Source organism: Myotis davidii, unplaced genomic scaffold (genome assembly GCF_000327345.1).
Source record: "Myotis davidii unplaced genomic scaffold, ASM32734v1 scaffold189, whole genome shotgun sequence".
NCBI lineage: Eukaryota > Metazoa > Chordata > Mammalia > Chiroptera > Vespertilionidae > Myotis > Myotis davidii.
Window position 1 is genome coordinate 982,928 of NW_006383017.1, and position 5,531 is coordinate 988,458.

At 37.0% G+C, this 5,531-nt stretch overlaps 1 pseudogene; it reads left to right on the forward strand.

Annotated features, from left to right (window-relative positions):
• LOC102773425 lies at window positions 1-955 on the forward strand (annotated as a pseudogene).
• The last annotated feature ends 4,576 nt before the right edge of the window (window positions 956-5,531 follow it).

Below are 5,531 nucleotides of genomic sequence, written 5' to 3' on the forward strand. Positions count from 1 at the left end.
ATGGAGGTATAAATGAGTAAACAAAGTGTGGCGTATACAAACAATGAAATAGTATTCATTTTTAAAAAGGAAGGAAATTCTGACACATTCTACAAAATGGATGAAACGAGGGGTGACCACAGACCACGGTGAGCTCAGCCCACCCTCTTACCTTAGGGCCTAGGGCAGGGGTGGGCAAACTTTTTGACTCGAGGGCCACAATGGGTTCTTAAACTGGACCGGAGGGCCGGAACAAAAGCATGGATGGAGTGTTTGTGTGAACTAATATAAATTCAAAGTAAACATCATTACAGAAAAGGGTACGGTCTTTTTTTTTTTTTTTTTTTAGTTTTATTCATTTCAAACTGGCCGGATCCGGCCCGCGGGCCGTAGTTTGTCCATGGCTGGCCTAGGGCCTTGGGAATGGAAATATCTGACCCACCTGCAGAAGCCACATTGCTAGGAGACAGCTCACCACTCTCTGTCCTACAGTGTTCAGCTTCTGCATGTGTCATCAAGAGACAAGCTCGCTGAAATGTCCTCATCTACTTCAGAACATTTTGAGTCACTGGACCTTGTAGAATTTGTTAAAAAGCAGCCATGGTGGCACAAGCTGTTTAGGCAAGAATCTGGACCCTCAGCTGAAAAGGAGAGCATGGCAACCCAGCTGTTATTGGAGGTGTCGCTGGATGGTGCACAGGTTTCATATTCCAGAAGGTTGGAAAGTTGGCTGAAACAGCTGTCGGAGGAAAACTTTTTTCTCCTTCAACTTGCAGACCAAACTGAGTACATCAGAGTTGACTGGCAACAAGTAGAGAAGGACATGAAGAAAGCCAAGGAACAGCTGAAGATCTGTAAGAGCAACCACCTATCTACAGAGGTGAAACGCACAGCTGAGGAGTTGCTGTCATTTGTGAAGAACAGTCTAGTGATAGATGGATTTTTCAGAGGCTTTCCGCTTGGCATGGCATCCTAAAAAAAGAAAAGGATGAACTGTGAGGACATTGTGCTTAGTTAAATAAGCCAAACACACACACACACACACATACACACACACACACACACACAAACAACAAATACTGTATGATTCCACATAGATGAGGTATCCAGAGCAGTCAAAACCATAGATTAAAAAAATAGTAGGGGAGGAAGAAATGGGAAGTGGTTGTTTAATGGATATAGAGTTTCCGTTTCATAAGATGAAAAGGTTCTTCTGGAGGTTGTGCAACAATGTAAGTATCTCAACAATACTGAACCATACACTTAAAAATGTTTAAGATGGCAAATTTTACGTTATGTATTAATGTTTAAGATGGCAAATTTTATGTTACGTATTTTTACCACAATTTTTAAAGTTTTATGGGAGGAGGGGCTCTAATTAGTAAAATAAATGTCTAAAAAAGGCTCCTGGTATGCAGTAATACTGTGTGTGTGTGTGTGTTTGTTTTAGTTGAACTATTTAAAGTTAAGATACAGGCATCATAACAATTTACTGCTAAATACATGGCATAATAGCACATATCTCCTAAGAAAAAGGATAATTTCCTACATACCATTATATACCATAATACTACATGTATACCATACCTCCTTATCATTACCATACTCAAGAAATTTAATATTGAACAAAAATATATTCTGACACAGTCTCTATTCAGTTACAGTTCTAATAATTTTATTTTTTAATTAAAAAATTTTAAATATATTTTATTGATTTCAGAGAGGAAGGGAGAGGAAGAGAGAGATAGAAACATCAATGATGAGAGGGAATCATTGATTGGCTGCCTCTTGCACGCCCCCCACTGGGGACCTAGCCCGAAACCTAGGCATGTGCCCTTGACCGGAATCGGACCCAGGACTCTTCAGTCCGCAGGCCGATGCTCTATCCACTGAGCCAAACTGGCTAGGGCTAATTTTATTTTTCTATATAGGAACAATCAAGGTTCATATTTCAAATTTAGTTGTAACAACTTTAATCTCCTTTAGTCTAAAACAATTGGTTGTTTGTTTTTAACCTCAGCCGAGGATATGTATTGATTTTTAGAGAGGAAAGGAGAGAGAGATAAACATTAATCGGTTGTTGCCCATACATGCCCTGACCAGGGATCAAATCCACAACCCATGTATGTGCCCCACTAGGAATTGAACCCACAGCCTTCTGGTGTTCAGGATGACACTGCAACTAATTGAGCCACTGGGCCAGACCATATTAGGTACATCAAAGTTCTGTAAGAGCAACCATGTATTTGCCAATACATGGTTTTTCTTTTTAAAGACATTGACATTTTGGAGAATTCAGGCCAGTGTTCTATAGAATACTCCTCAATATGGGTTTGTCTAACTGTTTACTCATGACCCAATTAAACATTTAGGGCAAAAACACCACATAAGTGATGTAATGCATCCATTTTGGAGATTCATAGTATGAGTTTGTCCTATTATTTTGATGTTGGGATTAATTACTTGGTTAAAGTTGTGAGTAAAGTTTTCTATTAACATTTTAAATTTGTTTTTAAGCCATACATTTGTTTTTAATTTGCTTTTAACGCTTAGTTTAGAAAACTTGAAAAATGCAAAAGAAAATAAAATCACTATAATTTCACCATATAGAAGTAACCATTGTTAGTGTTTTTTTGTCTATATCCTTAAGCAATTTTCTATTATTAACCCTCTAATTAATCCAATGTTGCTATCTAAAATTTTTGCTATTGTAAATCACCTAGTAGTGAATCAACATCATTTCCCCCTCCAAATCTTTGCTCCATTTTTTAAATTATTTCTGTAGGGTTTTAAAAAATCAATTTGTTTGAATAAAAGACTAAGTTTTCAATGATTGTTTCATTTATCCTGATATTATATTCTGTCTGAGATTTTATTTGGGTATATAGTACTCAAAAATTCCTTATCAAATGTAAACACTGTTGTTTCAACAGAATAAGCAGATTACTTTAAGGACCCAATAGAGACTGGTTGGCTATCCCCTTTCTATACAGGCAGTAGAAAAGGCTTTAACAGCTTGACCCAGGCTATGGTAAGGTTTTTTGAAGTCAGGTATCCACAGGTAATCCAATCAGCTGAGGGTAGGGCAAAGAGGGATAGTACAGAATTACAGGATCTAAACACAGCTGTGAGGGAGTAGATTTTCTAAAGGTATGATATAGCAGGAAGAAATATTTGTCATTTCTAGTATATTTAACACTGCATTTTAAAAAAAACACTCCTCCTCAATATGTTTATTTTTATATTTGACATGTAACATTCATTGAGGTATCATTCCCCCCATGGTTTCTACCTCAATTCAGGTGAAAATAATTTCCTATCTGTGATTACTTCCACTCTACCCTCCATTATGGAGTTAGAGTAATCTTTCTGACATGTTCTTGTTCTTGTCCCTTCACTGCCTAATGCCCTTCATTGATTTTTTATTGCTGCTAAGACAAAAGCTTGGCTCACAAGACCTATTTGGTGATTGGTTGGATGTGAGAGATAAGGGAAAGATCAAGTCACAGTTTATGGCTTAGGCAACTGGGTGAATGGTGGGGCTGTTCATGAGGAAGAGCAGATTATGAGTTAAATGTAGATGGATTAAATTTCAGTTGCTTGTGGGACATACAATTGGAGTTATTGAATAGGCAGCTGGGTGTATGGTTCTATAGCCCAGTATGGGGAGTTTATAAGAGATATAGAATTGGGAGTTATCAAAATATGGATGGTAATTAAGGACTGAGAATAGTGAAGGAGAAAAACTAGAGAGATTGTAAAGTAAGAAGAAAAGGCGTGGGCGGAAATAGCATGTAAGAGACGGATAAAGAATCAAGAGGGAACACTCAAAAAAGTAAGAGAAAGCACATGTATGTAGTAATTTTCATACCAATGATGTAAAGAGTCAAGAAAAAGATAGGTCAGCAAATGTCTGTGTTTCTAAGATGTCATGATAAAGCTTGCAAAGTAACTCAGAGATCAACAGTGTTCTCTGAAAGGTTACTTTTATAGAACTGGTCTCAGAGAAGCCATATTCCAGTAGATTGAGGAGTGATTGGCAAGTAAGAAAGCAGTGACAGCAAATGAAGAAAACATTCAAGAAAATTGATAGTGAAAAGGAACAGGAAAACTCCAATAGCTGGAGTATTCAGCAGTTTACAGAGAGTTGTTAATATTTGATCCTAAGGAGAGACACTTGGATTTTAAAGATACATATAAGAGGAAGAATTATCACTGAAAGGGAAGAAGTGTATGAGATTTAGAACATGGATGGAAGGATTATGCTTAGACAGGGGGAGGAGTATATGATTTATTTTAATGGTCAACATTGTATAATTCATAGAAAAATTAGCATGTGGACTCATTACATATTCCTGTGCAATTATTAGGAATTTAATTTGATATTCTTGAATAAAATCTTAGTATGCAGGTTCTTTCAGAGGCTAAAATCATAATATACTTTCCCCCCACAAATAAGGACAAAAGCAAAATAAAATCTTTTGTATCAGAGTTTTATATTAATGTGGTTTGACTGAGGGGGTCCCAGGTTCCATTCTGGTCGGGGGCACGTGCCCAGATTGTGGGCTCCATCCCCCGTGGGAGGACCTGTGAGGGGTGGCCAGTCAGTGTTTCTCTCTCCTCATTGATGTTTCTGTCTCTTGCTCTCCCTTTCTCTCTGAAATACACACACACGCACACACGCACACACACACACGCGCGTGCATGTAAATGTGGATATAAGCATGTGAGGAGAGTGTAGAGTAAAAGATAAACCATTTATACATAATATACAAATATTGAAACATTCACTCAAAGCAAAATAATATCCTTTTGGCTACTCTGTCATCCAGTGGCTTTATTTTATATATCTAAAATTACAAAACAGGATTGTTTTAAAAATATAATTCAGATCCCTAGACGTTTGAGTGATGCTATGCTGCATTTTCTGGGGTGCATGATTAGAAATGCACATGCATCAGTACTGTCCTCTAAGATCTTTGGTGTGTTCCCAGTCCTAGAATTTCTCTGTTGGCCTGACAAGTTGCTAAAGATATTTTTCAAATGGATAATCATGAATAATGCACTCTTCTAAATTAAAACTAATTATAGCAATATTTAGATAATTAAGTGGTTCTATTGAAAATAGAGCAAAAATTCAATCTCTGTGTAATATTGCATAGGGAATTGGCTACTTACCGATTATGGGATTAAAATTGTTACTTGATACTTTTTTTAGCTTTTTAATTTTCTCTCTCCACTTCTTACCCCATTTGTTAATTTATTTGTTTGTCTTATTAAGGCTTTTTTGAATCCTTGTATATTTAACAATAATATTTATTACTAATTCCTTCAGGCTAAGATGTAGACATGGGAAAATCTGTAGGAGTAGGAAGTAGATTGGTGGTTGTCTGGGATTGGGAGTGGGGACAGGGAGTGACTGCAAATGGGTAAGATGTTTCTTTTGGGAGTAACACAAAGGTTCTAAAATTAGATTGTGGAGAACTTATAGTCAAGATGGCAGTGTAGGTGAATATAGTACTCCCCTCCTCTCACAACCATGTCAAAATTAC